Source organism: Kryptolebias marmoratus, linkage group LG23, assembly GCF_001649575.2.
Source record: "Kryptolebias marmoratus isolate JLee-2015 linkage group LG23, ASM164957v2, whole genome shotgun sequence".
In the NCBI taxonomy this organism is placed as follows: Eukaryota; Metazoa; Chordata; class Actinopteri; order Cyprinodontiformes; family Rivulidae; genus Kryptolebias; species Kryptolebias marmoratus.
In genome coordinates, this window is record NC_051452.1 from 2,162,061 (window position 1) to 2,175,687 (window position 13,627).

Consider the following 13,627-nt stretch of genomic DNA (forward strand, 5'->3'; position numbering starts at 1 on the left):
TCTGCTATAAAGCCCCCCCACCCCCACCCATATCAAAGAGATTCGATCTTTATAGACTCACTCCTCTTGTCTAACTTCCTGCAGGTGGTGCATGCAGGATAATCAGATTCACCCCCCCACCCCCCCTAAGTTGGCGGAAGCTCTGGCTCATTTGTGAGGGTGCAGCAAGATAGCTAAAAATAGCCCAGAGGGCGATAGAGCAAAAGAGGCCTCGTGCTCGCAACGCCGACTGATAGCGGCGTGTCGCTGCTTTTTGTGTGAAGACGGAGAGGGGAGAAGTGGAGGTGGGAGGGGGGTGGATAAGGGGATTGAAGGAGAGGTGGGGAAAATTGGGGGAAGAATCTGGCATTGAGGGAAGAGGGAAAGCAGAGCATGGGAGCTCACAGCCTCTTTGCTCCGAACCGCCAGTCGGCTCGGGCTCCTGCAGAGAAGTGCTGCATGGATCCAGTTACACAAATCCCCCCCCCCGTATGCACCTTTTGGAAGTGTGTTTGTGTTTGTGGGGAACGGATGAGTTGGAGCGTTCAGCGGGGAAGGGGTGCTCCTGATAGAGCGTGTGACCTAGCTTACAGCAGATAGTGCCGGAGTGGATCGTAATGCAGTCAGAAACCTAAACAGGGTTCTCTTTACCTCTATTTTTTTGCTTTTTTACTGCTCACAGCCATTAGGTGAAAAAGCGAAAAATGTTTTCTTCGTGTCCTGCATGGATGCGTGTTCGTTTGTCAGCAAAATACTTCACGAACCACTGCACAGATTTTAAGGAAACTTTCGGAAACTAATAAATGGCTGCACAAATACAACTAACTAACTTTTTAAGTCAATTCAATTCAACACAAAAATGGTTATAACTCAGTCATTTTTACAGACACTGAGCTAACATCGGATGTGATAGTAGCTGAGAGTCATTCTCCTTGCATACTAATATCATTTTAAATCGCACCTAGTTATTTTCAAGAGCCGATCAGAACAGTGATTGTGTGACTCAACTTAAGTTGGTTTAAGTTTAAAACTCTGGCAGACGACATGCATCTCCTCACGGAATGCCAGCTCTGAAGTGAAAAGGGACCTAAATATTATTTGACATGTTTGTTAGCGGTGAGAATGGATAATAAGTTTACATGTGTCGTTACAGCAGGAGTTCTGAAAACAGTTTGTGATCTTTGACAGCTCAGCTGATGAACTCTGACAGTATGAACCAGAGTTTGGCAGCGAACCCCGGTTCGCAGTCCTGCTGAAGTGTAGTTGTGGGCATGTGGCAGTGTTTGACGCTGTCATCAGGAACAAATCAGCTCAGGCTGGGAGATTTTTTTTTCTTTTTGCATTCGGTGAGATCAAAAGGCGTCACGCTGGCTTCGAAAAGCATGGAAACGTGTGGAGGGGGGAACTCCGAGGGGGACTGTGCCGACACTAACGCACGTTGCAGATGCCGAAACACTCGGTCCTGCGCAGTTGCTCTCGCCGTACGCAGCCATGTGCACTGGGTCATGAAGCGGCGAGACATCCCCATCATTCCAAAGCAAGCTGGGACTTGTGTGTGTGTTTTACATGTGCAATGTGTGGTATGTATACAAATATGAGCATCAGCTGAGCAACATAACTTAAAGGGGACCTGTTAAGCTTCTTTGAACAAGTCGGGATAGGCCTGTGGGCTGTACAAAACGTGTTCATTACATTTATTACACAAAACCATTCTCAGGTACTGAGATTTCACCTGATCAGTTCTGCCTGTTTTGAGCGATTTTAGGGCTATATCACTTTTATGCAAATAAGCTGCTGCTGGCCACGCCCCCCAACTCAGTGTCCCATCTCAAAACATAAAAACTCACTGAAGGATTATATTGTTATTAATTATCGTTATTTATATCGTTATTAATTCAAACTCTGAGGATTCTGACTTTGGAACAGGAGCCCTTAACAGTTCCAGCAGACATTGTTCAGCGGTAAAACCAACAGAACAAACGTGACCGTCTTCTTGTAATGAAGTGGGCGGAGCTCCATTTGGGTTGCTAGGTGAGGGGCTGGGCTCGGCTTTGGGGTTGCTAGGTAACAAAGATTGTGACGCAACAATCCTGAGGTTTTTTGAAACGGGTCGTTTTGCAGACACCAGAAAACATTTACCTCTTGTTATTGTCAACAAAAACGTCTGGGTGTTTTTTTACTTTTTGTTGCGCTTGGACTATTTCTAGAAGCAGTAGATACCCAAACGGAAGTACAAAAAGATGCAAAAAGTGAATTTTGCATAAGAGCGCCATCTTGATTGTGTTCACATGAGGCTGTTTTCTGGGAAATGTTTACCTACATTACCGGTGTAGATGCTACATATAGTTGATTACAACCTGACTGTGTGCTCTTGCTAAACAAAGCTTTAAATTTCTGTAGAAATACTGCAAATGTTTTCTGTTTTAAACCCCTACTAAATGGGGATAGCTTCAAAGCCACATTTAGAATTAATATTTAATATGTTCTAGATCTATGTGGGGGGAAAAAAAGGAGAAATATGTGTTGAATTTGTCCTCTCTCTTAGCTTTTGTAGCGTCTATAAAACTCGAGCCTGTGGGTGAAAAGTGACTTCATTGTTCTGACTTCTAACGTCAAGAATCCAGTAAAAGGAGCGTATAAGGCTTCGAGCGAAGGGTGCGCAAATGTTCTTGTATGCATTGCAACATTGCAGAAATAAAGGGAAATAAAAGAAAAGTCTGCTGTTTGGGGTCAGATGCATGCTAGATTTGTAGACTTTGTTAAATTGAGGGGAAAAAAATAGCTGTGGAAGTTCAGAGCTAATAGGTGGAAAACGAGACAGTTCTGTAAGGATGTTATTGACCTAATGGGCAGAGATTTCTGGGACTTTTAATAATTAATTGAATCTCCTTTAAATATGGGAGCTTCCCTAGATTAAAAAAAAATGTTGTTTTTTTTTCTCCCCCTTGTTAAGTACAGTATTTTACTTTCTTCCAAAGCAATCCGCTTCTCCTAAATCCACAAGATTAAGCACTTGCCATAATTCCCAAAAAGAAGCTTCCGAAATCCACATAAGAGACTTCGGGGACTTAGTGATTTCTCCAGGGGATGTTCCTAAGCCCCGAGCAGACAGTGGGAGTGTGTCTCAAAGCCCGAGATGGTGGGCAACTCCAGACCAGTGGAGGATGTGACCCCTGAGTCACGCCTGATTCATATGCTGAGACGGATTTGGAGACGGGCCTAATGAGTCGAGGCAGAAAACTTTAAATCGGTCCCTTAGATGTGCCGAAAACATCATTGAGCATTTTAGGGAGCAGAGGAAGAGCGAGACTGAAAGGCAGACAGTTTGACAGCCTTGAAAGATAACTGTGACATGCTGCAGCTTTGTTCCACGACATTTTCAGATAAGCTCTTTAATTGCTTCTCCAATGCATCATTTGATCTGATAGTTGATTTGCCACAGGTACAGCATTCTGATCGTATGCATTTAAACAAGAGTCTTTCCGTTGTGTTTCTTAGCATCTTAAACCTCAATTTTTTAAACAGGATTAGGTGGATTTTTTACATCTCGCTGGGCCACCCCGAATCAGTCCAACGTCTGAACCTGTTTGGAAATGGAAGTCAAAGACAAGGCACCTGCTTGAACATATCAACTGAGATCTTAACTCCTAAACAGGGGTGTTTAGGAGTTAAAATGTCAAATTTTAAGTTTTTTGGGGCAATCAAAGCATCTTTAGGTCTTTTTGTTAAGAATTTGGGGCACATCCTCAAAAGTGGACCTCGGGGTCATTGGGTGTTTCAACCATTTTCACTAAACACCCTCATGCAAAGAAGGTCCACCTGAAGATCAGAACTTAGTGTGGCTGTGAGTCTTTTGGGTTTGTTAAAGAGTTAATGTTGGAATGAAAAGGTGAGGTTGGTATTGTGGAATAGAAGGCTTTGTGTTTACTCTCTCATGCTTTATTTAGCTAAAATAGTGTTGATTTAACTTAGTACTAGGAGTGGTTCAAATATTATATCTTTGGCTTATTTTTGTTTATCATTATTCTATGTTTAGCCATCATTTTATAAGCTTTAACAAGTAGTTGTTTAGTTGATCTGAGAGAGAGAGAGAGAGAGAGACCCTTGACCTCCAGAGAGGGAAGGCAGTGATCCACCCTCTGGAGGAAGGGGGGCCTAGTAATAAAACCAGACAACATCCTTTGTCTCCTCAGACAATCCTGGGGTGACGGCTTGACTAGTTTTCAAGGTGATCTGTATCTCATTCCCATTGATTGTCTCCCAAATGCATTTGGTTTTATAATTGTATGAATATTGACTAATGGGGTTTGAATAAATGTGTTAAACTTTAAGGTAACGTCTCCTGAAGGTCTTTCCCAACAACCAACTCGGGGAGGTAAAGGTAGTTTACCTCAGCAGTATTTAGGTTAGAGTTGGCAATACAAGTTTACAAGCTTGTACTGCTGGTTTGCAATGTCTGTCACGATGGCAGTATTCGGAAAGCTTTGTATTTTCTGAGGTGGTATTTGTAACCAAAAGTCTGATTGAGTTTGACTCTTTTCAATCAAATCATTGGACCAGAGGTGCACAACCCAATTCCTCACACTTACTTCAATCCTATACATACTGTGAATATAGCATCAAACATTTTTATATCTGTTTATTCAGACAAAAAGAAAAAAAAAATCATGTCTTGATTTGCAGGATTAGTTTCACTTTTTCACTCTATTCTGTTCCAATTTCTTATTTCATGTATTTTAATAAGTGTCTGGTGGGGAAAAACAAGGTGTATTTTACATTTTCCTGAACCAGCATTTAAGAAGCTCATTAGATCCGGAGCATGCTAAACTTGGTCTGTGATTTGACTGATCACAGTCTTTATCTTCGTATGCTGATTTAATGTCTCAGAGAAAAGTCGGTTTGGTAAAAACCGAATTACTGAAAAGGCAGTAATGTTACCTGAGACGCCACATTAAAATTTCTGCTGCACTGTGAAACTTGTGGCTACATCTGTTTTGTTTTAACGTGTTGCATGTTCATTTATAAGTACACTCCTGCTTAAAACCGGACTGTGGTTAAAAAAAAAAAAAGTAACATAGATGTGCACTTTCGCCCTTGTTTGAACTGAATCCAACAAAGTGGGGTGTTTTATTCCAATTTGGAATATTATTGAAAATCATGAAGTGCCAAGAACCTTTTAGACATAAATGATAATGTGTAACATATGGACTCAAACTTAAACTAGCAGCTTTAAAAAAAAAAGTACAAACTCTACAAGGCGGCACGGTTAATCATTTAGGCTGTACAGATTATCCAAACCCTGCTGTTTGAATTTGCTGTCCTTTGTTTTGACCCTTGTCCTTTTTCGTTCCAGTAAATGTCCTTTTTGGTCACATTACTTCAATTTTCCCAAAGAAGAAAGGAGAACCGAAGCTCTCCGATCACTTTTGCACTCCTTGATTGTGCTAGCAGAAACAAGAGTCTACCTTAAAGTCAGAATGAAGAAGAAAATTGAGGCCGGTCATCAAAGCCAGCCTATATGAGCCACTGGAGAAGTAGCTGAACCTGATTTCAAACCTATCAGGCTATCATTATTCGATGCATTGTTTGAGAGTTTTTCTTCCCGCTCTGATGTGGTTTATGTCACAGCTGAAGATGAAGTCGACCTGCTATTTTTTTGCCAATGAATGAGGTAGTCACAGAACCAAGTAGGTGTAAAGTGGTGGTTTGAGTGTGTGTGACTCTGTTACATCCATTTAATTTGTATAAACTAGCTGCATTCATTGTTACAAAATGTGTCTTTCCCTACTTTTGTTGTTAAAAAGTTAAGTCAAAATATCTGATTTATTACTGCTACCATATTGTATTTTGGAAGCCGGGTTAAAGATGAGAGGCTTGAGGTCCCATCTACTCTCCTGCACACAAATGTCAATGTTTTGAAAAACTAGCTACCACTAAGCCTATTTAAAAAAAAAAAAAAAAGAATAGTTGAGCATTAACAGCAAGATAACTATGTGAATCAAGTAAAGTAAAAAAAAAAATTAAAAAATGGAGGCTTTTTTTTTAGGCTTTTTATATTTTTAATCAGGCAAATTTACATGAACTAATCTCTATACTGCTATACTGCATCCAGCCTACAGGGGGTGCGCTTGTTTTGTTTTGGCTTCAGCTTCCGCGTTGCATTCCTCTGTCTACATAGTTAGATTATACGTCGATGATGTAAACACACATTGTCTGAGGACGTCGGCTTGTGTGGCGCAGTGGTGAACGGAGGTGAAAAACTAGAGGTGCCTAACAGAGAATCGTTTTTGCGGCCATATTGTTAAACTTGTTTTGTAACGGAGGCTGTTATTCGTGGCAGGAACTCATTGAATGTTTGGGTGGAAAATATAATCTCAACATCTGCATCACAAAGAAAACGTTTGTTAGATTCAAGTGTAAAAATAAGCATTTAATAAGCATGGCCCACATTGGGGATCGGACTTGCAATCTCGGAATTACAAGTGCTACATGTATACCTATGAGCTGTCAGTAGTGCTACAACGTAGAACTTTTCAGATAGCAGTTCATCCACTGTATCCCCTTCTCAGTTTCCTTTCAAATTAACTTTCTTTTGATTCGTAAGATTTGCCACTGCCTAATTCCCGTCTCTAAATTCATTATGCAAAGAAAACAACTCTTGTATATAAGGATTTAGAGCAAGTGCTTTACTTCTGAAGTGTTTGTTTTCGGCACATTTGAAGGCATTACATTGTCAGAAGAGGCCCGCTGATTGATTCTGAATTTGTTCCATAATTGGTCTATTCTCCTTCATTACCGCCACGCTCTGCTGTCCGCACCTCGCAGAATGCACAAGTTGATGCAGCGAGGCGTACGCTCATCCGCATCGCGCGTGCCATACAGAGAGAGCGAAAGGTTGAACGTTTCCGTCTCTAATTGACGTGACTCCGATTCACCACTGCATTGCAGAAAGCAAGGCGAGGAAGGGAGAGTTGAACCAAGTTAAAAGAGGCAAACAGGAAAATAGGAGCGCCATAAGAAATCCGCTTCTGTCTCATTTCTTTGTGCTTTGCATGACAGCTCTTTGTGGATGAAGAACACGTTAGCTGGGAGCCACTGCTCTGATGTTGGCGCCCTATGAAACATTTAATTGCACCATCATTCAGCGGAGGAAGGAACCGATGGCTCGTGCTGCTGCGTCGGCACGTCTTCTCAAGCCGCGAAAGCCCATCAGTGATCCCGTTCGGCGTGCCAAGTGGGCCAGGCAGGGCATTTTTCGAAACGGGTCATTAGCCTGTAATATTATTAGAAACACTTTGGGCTACCACCTCATTTATCTGCAGCGTGATCACATGAGGAAATTTGTTTTAAGGTCGGGAGCACAAGTGTGACTTGTGACTCTGTCCTGGAGCTTGTTGATCTCTCTCCCTGCTCCGTCTTATTGCCGACGTTCAGGTCACACTCGGCCTCGTGTCAGGCGCGCACCCTGTTTCCAGGACACAGGATCAATCGCAGATTACAGCGGCGCGAACTGGCTTTGTTTTCAGAAAAGAGACACAATGTTTAATTTATTGAATCTATAGAGGAGCGTGCTGCTTTAGAGATGAGGTTCTGTGCGCTTTGTTTCCTCGTTTTCTTTCAGCTGCATAGGCAATGCTTTCATAGGAGGAAAAAGGAAGGTCATCCGTGGATGTGAGCTGCTGACGTCTGTCAGTTTGTTTTCTGCTCGGAGGGAACTAGAACAAACAAGTTCGCAATGTGGAGCAGGGTATATAAAATTGATAAATTTCTTGAACAAGAATCGGTAAAAACAGATTCACAAAACTGCCTCAGGGTAGAAGAAAGCAAAATAGTTTCAAGTGACACATCACTGTCAGGTTCTCGCTGTGCTTCTTTTGATCCTACTACCTTCAAAAAATATCTGATTCTGTCATATCATTACTCATTTTTAGTAGATATACAGCGCTAAAACCAGAAAATATATAATCTACAACTGTGTTGATTAGTATTAACCAAACTTTGAGGACTGAATTCTTAAAAATACACTGTCTGACAGTATGCACAGTTACAATACACCTCAAAAAAGTTGAGACGGGGCAACAAAAGGCTCTAAAAGTAAGTGGTAAAGATAAACAGCTGGGGGAGCATTTTGCAACTAATTAGGTGAACTGGCAACAGCTCAGAACGAGGACTGGTTCCAAAAAGAGCCATTTATAGAGGCTGAATGTCAGAAGTAAAGATGGGCAGAGGTTCACCAGTCTAAACGTAGTGGAAACGCATCAGAATAATGTTCCCCAATGGAAGATCTGGAAGACTTTGGATATCCCATCAGCTACAGTTCATAAAGTCATCAAGACTTTGAAAATCTGGGAAACTGAGATTTGCAAACCATTGCTTTCAGTTTTTATTTACATTTTACCTGACGTCCTAATTATTTTTGGATCAGGGTTGGGGAGTTTTACAATAACACACAGGAAACAATGTTGACTGGTACATTAGGCTTGCCTTTCTGTGTAGGACATAATTCTAAAAAGTTACTAAAAGCTAAATGGAAAAATGCGTTTTCGTATCAAATTCAAATCTTAAAAGAAGTGATTTAATTGGTCCGTATACAATTAGACCTCTGATGGGAACCCAAAAGTTTAACTTGGAAGAGGACCGACCTTCCCAGAGGGCTGGTTCCAGTACAAAATTTAACAGAACTTTGCCCTTGGTAAAGTAATAAAACAGAAAAACATCTCCGATCCTTTTTTTTTTGTCCAGGTGTCGACTCTTGATTTGTGTAGCTCTTACCTAGCTGCTGAATGTTCAAAGTCTGACCTTTCTAACACGTTTGCCTGTAATTACTTATTTCATGTCGCACCTTGATTGTGTGCATTCGATGGAGACCCCACTTCCTGCGAGTGAAGAGACTCTGCTTCCAGAAATACAACATGGCCGCTCCTCCTTAAACATGGCCCTGCTGGCTTCAGTTCCCAACAACAACAGAAGGCAGGGACGCTCGGTCTGTTTCTGCCTGAAACGAGCTGTATTAGTTTCTGTCTTTGGAAATTTATCTACCTTCTGATTGGTCAGGCTCTGGAAGCCTGCTCCCGTTAAGCTCCGATTCCTTTTTGTTGCATTTTATACACTAGTTGGCTGTTTTGTCTGTTTGAAAGGACTGAAAGAAAACCCTTTAAGCAAAATGTATCTCTTTGCGAGAATACTTTGATTTTGTTTTACGTTGTTTATACTTTTGCATTTCTGCTTTCTTCGAACCTTACAGCCGACACTTGAACATCAAATTTATAAACGTTCGGGAAAGCACGATGAAGGAGGTCCTTTTTAAACATCTATGAAAGTGTCCTTCAGTCTTCCTCCGTGGCTTTCCACATGATCTATTAAAATTTACAATATTAATAAAAGGTAACAACGTTTTGGGGGGATGCATTGTAACCAAGACGCAGCTGATTCAATATGAAAAAGGTCATTTGGTGAGAACAGGACAAATCAATGCCGTTCATAAAACACTTTCTGTACTTGTCTCAGATTTATCTCCCATTTAATCCATCAATTGGTTATGATCTCATCCCACATCATTTATAATGTGCTATACAGTGTATGCTATACCTGATAAAACGCTCCACACAATCTATTAAGAGGAGTAATTCCCCATTACTGATTTCTATCATCAATCTGGGATGTGCGGAGCATGCCAGGAGCTTTTTGGTGATAAAGTGCTGCAGTAGTGGACTTCTTGGGGCATCCCTTATCTTTTTTTTTCTCCGCCTATTTTGTTGGGATGTAGTCCATATTTTCCAGAGTGCCAGAAACCAAGCCGAACATTTCGAGGCTTCCGCATGTAGTTTGATGTAAAGCACCTGAAACTAATTGTTAAGGCATCGGCCGTTTGTGCCGAGCAAAATAGTGGCATCAGAAAGAGACTAACACGTGGGAAGCAACGAAAGCACCTTGGTGTAAAGCTTCATTGTCAACAGCAAACAACAAAACTGATAAAAACAGGAAAATATCTACTTATTATCAGTGAATGGATTTAGGGTTTGGGTGCATGGATTCTTTTTTTTTTTTTTATTTTTATCCTCCATACCTGCTCACAACAAAAGGACTCAACACAATGCATTCCATGACTAAATACTTCTGATGTCCGGATGCAAAAAAACTGGGTCACCGCCTTAGTGTTTTAACTGTTTTGCTGAGCGAACAACAGGATGAGCGGGGGGGGATCGGCGTGCGTGGCGTTACAGCAAGCTGCTCTGCTTGGCAGACGGCATCATAAGATCGCCCCGAGGGTACAGCTCAGAAACAGACTACAGTTCAGTCAAGGGAGCGGGGCTGAGCTGGAAGACAAAGTCACTCCTTGTGATGGGGCTTTATTTAGCTGCCGGGGCTCCTGAGTCCCCCACGCAGCACGCAGACACTCAACGTGTCACTCCCGTACTTTTGTTTCCTTCGACTTTGGTCAAATCAGGAGAATCGTCTGATCCTCGCCGAAGATGCTTATCGGCAACCTGCATCACCTGGTGCCCACATGCTCCATCTCTTATCATTTTATGGGCTGGGAGAGATCGCAGACCCTTTTCACTCTTAAAAAAAAAGAAGTAGAAGAAGAAGCAAAAGCATGGTAAAAATAAGGGTTTCATTTTAAATCACGTCCCATCAGTTACAGTAAAAACCTGATTACGGAGAGAATTTTAATGCAATATAAGTCCACTTCTGGAGTCACTGCAAATGGGTTTAATAGGTGCGTTATGCTAAACGTTATTCGTGGTTCGATTTGAACCTTGATTTCTGCAGTTTGAAACGACACGAAATGCTAGGAGTTCCTTTTCTCGCTTGTTTTAAGTGAACAGGAAAACTAACCGTCCTCACTCGTGGGGAGGTTCTAAGGTAGCAGTCCGTGTACAGCAAGGAAGGATCTGAAAACTGTTTAAATTTAAAAAAAAAAAAGTCATACTGTACGGTTTTATTCATCCAATTCGAATGGCAGATAGACAATTTTCATTTAACGGATAGCACAAAGTTTTTGTTAAAAACCAGACAAAAAGGGAGCATTTGGTTCAAATAGTTTGACTTAATTACAAATAAAAAGCAGTAAACGACTAACATCTTCCAATGTGAAAATACAAAGTAAAATGTGAAACAGTCTCACTGTTGGTGGTGCTTATAAAATATCCGCTGCGTATTCAACAGGAAGTTTTTTTAGACACCAAAGGCCATTTCAAATCGCACAATTTATGACGTATTTAGCTTTCATATAAGCACTTTTAGACTTTCCAGTGTCGCCATAGATCGGGAAACTTTTCCACACAGATCATTTGAAAGCTGCTGAAACTCGCCATTCTTTGCTTTGCCTTGGTGTAGAGTGCTTTAGAACGAGTGTCCCCAAGCCCGGAAATACTAAAAACAATTCTTTTAAAAAGAAAAAAGTCTTTATAAATATTTGTATGTATTTTAATGTGAGCACTGACGTCAGTCCCTCTTACCTGCCAGTTATTTTTCACCGTCTGAAAAACAAAATTTCACCGGAGAACTTCCTTCGCCCGCTAGTTCAAGGAAAGGTTGTCTCGTACGAAACTGATTCTTGATGCTAGAAAATGTTTGGGGACTTTTTGCTTTAGATTTTATATTCCGCTGCTTCTTTTGTTGCCATGGCAGTTAGCAAAAAAAAAAAAAACAAACAATAAAGCGTACCATTCCCTAGATAAATTGTAATAATTTGTGACTAATGTAGTCTTCTGATTGCATTCGCCAGTCCCTGATATCTGTATTTAATGGTTTGGTACAAATACTTACACAGTAAATGAAACAACGGTTTTCTAATTGAGTTAAAACTCTGCCTCCCAGTTTTCAGCCCCGTTCCACGGCAGACATTTCAACTGGGAGCAGTAGGGAAAGCGCAGGTGTTTTGACGAGGGCCGCGTTCCAGTTCGGCAGCTGCGCATACTGGTTGCGGTCCCGTTAACACACCTGTGTTCTCCGTCCTCTTTCAAGTCAAAATGTCTGCCCTGGAACGGGCTTCGCTGTCGGCATCCATCCAAAGGTAGGAAAGGTAGGTTGCGGACGACATCATTTGTGGAACGTCAACTCGGGCTTGCTTCAAAGATCAATACTGTTGCCCAGAAGAGATCTTCTGTTGTTCTGCTCTCAGATATGAATATTTATGACCTGCGGCTTCGGGGACGCCGCAACAGATAGACCATTTTATAAATAATAACTGGGTGAGACGCTATGGATTTTCTCAGGCTTCGCTTTGAAAACATTTTGCTAATAAATCCAATATATCATCGGTGCCACAAATGAGACGCTGGGCAGTTTCGTGCCAGCATTCATGGAGGGAACCCCAAAGCTAATATCGCAATAATACCCCGTTATTTGTGCATTCATTTTGATACTTTTCAGAGGATATGTGCCAGAACAACAAATTGCCAAGTCTGTATAATTACATTTGAGGTCACAAGATATGGTTTTTCTCTGACTAATATCCAAAATACACAAAAGGGCAGGGTTGGAAATGAACTGCAAACAGTCACAGATGGGCACTGGTGCATTGTTTGAGTTCAGGTCTGAGCTTGTTTGGCTTTGTGAGTCGAGCTTATGTGCGTGTGTGTGTGTGCAGAAGTGTGTAAACAAGGCATTCTACGTCCAGCTTTCATCACCACTTCCCATTACATTTCCAGGCTCATTGTGCGTTCTGGAGCAGGCGGCGATGTTTCCACATAATTGCCACACGTATGATTACAGCGAGCGCAGCCGTGAGCGGCCGGTGGTGTCGCATCCAACCGCGGACATCTATAGTTATTACATCCAGGTCTGCTCGTACTGAACGAGAGGCACTCAGTCCTAATGCGCCGCCATTTTCCTCATTGTTGTGCAAATTCATGCAGCAAAGTGCAGCAGAACCTCCTGATATCACTTACTCCCGCCGGAAACCCGCGATTCTACGAGTCACGTAAAGAAGTGCGGCTCAAAAGCAAAACTCAGAGAATGCTGCAACATATAAAGAACGATGCTGGCTGCTGACGGCACATAAAAACATTATGTGACAGTGCTTCGATTTTCTGCAGGCTCTTGAAAAACGTACCAAATGTACCAGGTCATCATTCGGACAATAAATAAGACCCCCATCCAAGGGCTTTTTCTTTTTCTTTTTTTTTTTTAAGACCCAACTTTGACCCTAAAAGCTCATGACTCAGGCCAACTATGACTGCCTAAACTAAACCACAGGTTCATCACACATGGAGCAAATTCAAGCGCAGGATATTGGAACCGGTTAATACAGGAAGCTGGTGCCGAAGAGGTCCAAGATAAAAACCCTCTCTACACTAGGTCGGAATTTTTGTGAGACAATTTTTTTTTTTTTCCTCTCAAAGTAGTCAGTTGTTGCAGGCATCTGGAACCCGTCTCCAACCCTTCGACACGTACGCAAACGGGAGTTGTGTGCAAATGTGATTCCAAGTGAAAATGTATGCATTTTCTCATAAAACGTGTCTCCTACGTGTCCCTAGCAGTCGCAGCTCACTGAGATACTATCATAAGAATATTAGTTCTTCGTTTTGATGCATGGTAAATGTGAAGGATCTCGCCACCTGGTGGAGTGGAGTGGCTAAGGTAAGTAACTACATATATAATAGGAGTACTATAGATGGGACACAAGTTAAAATGTGTCTAG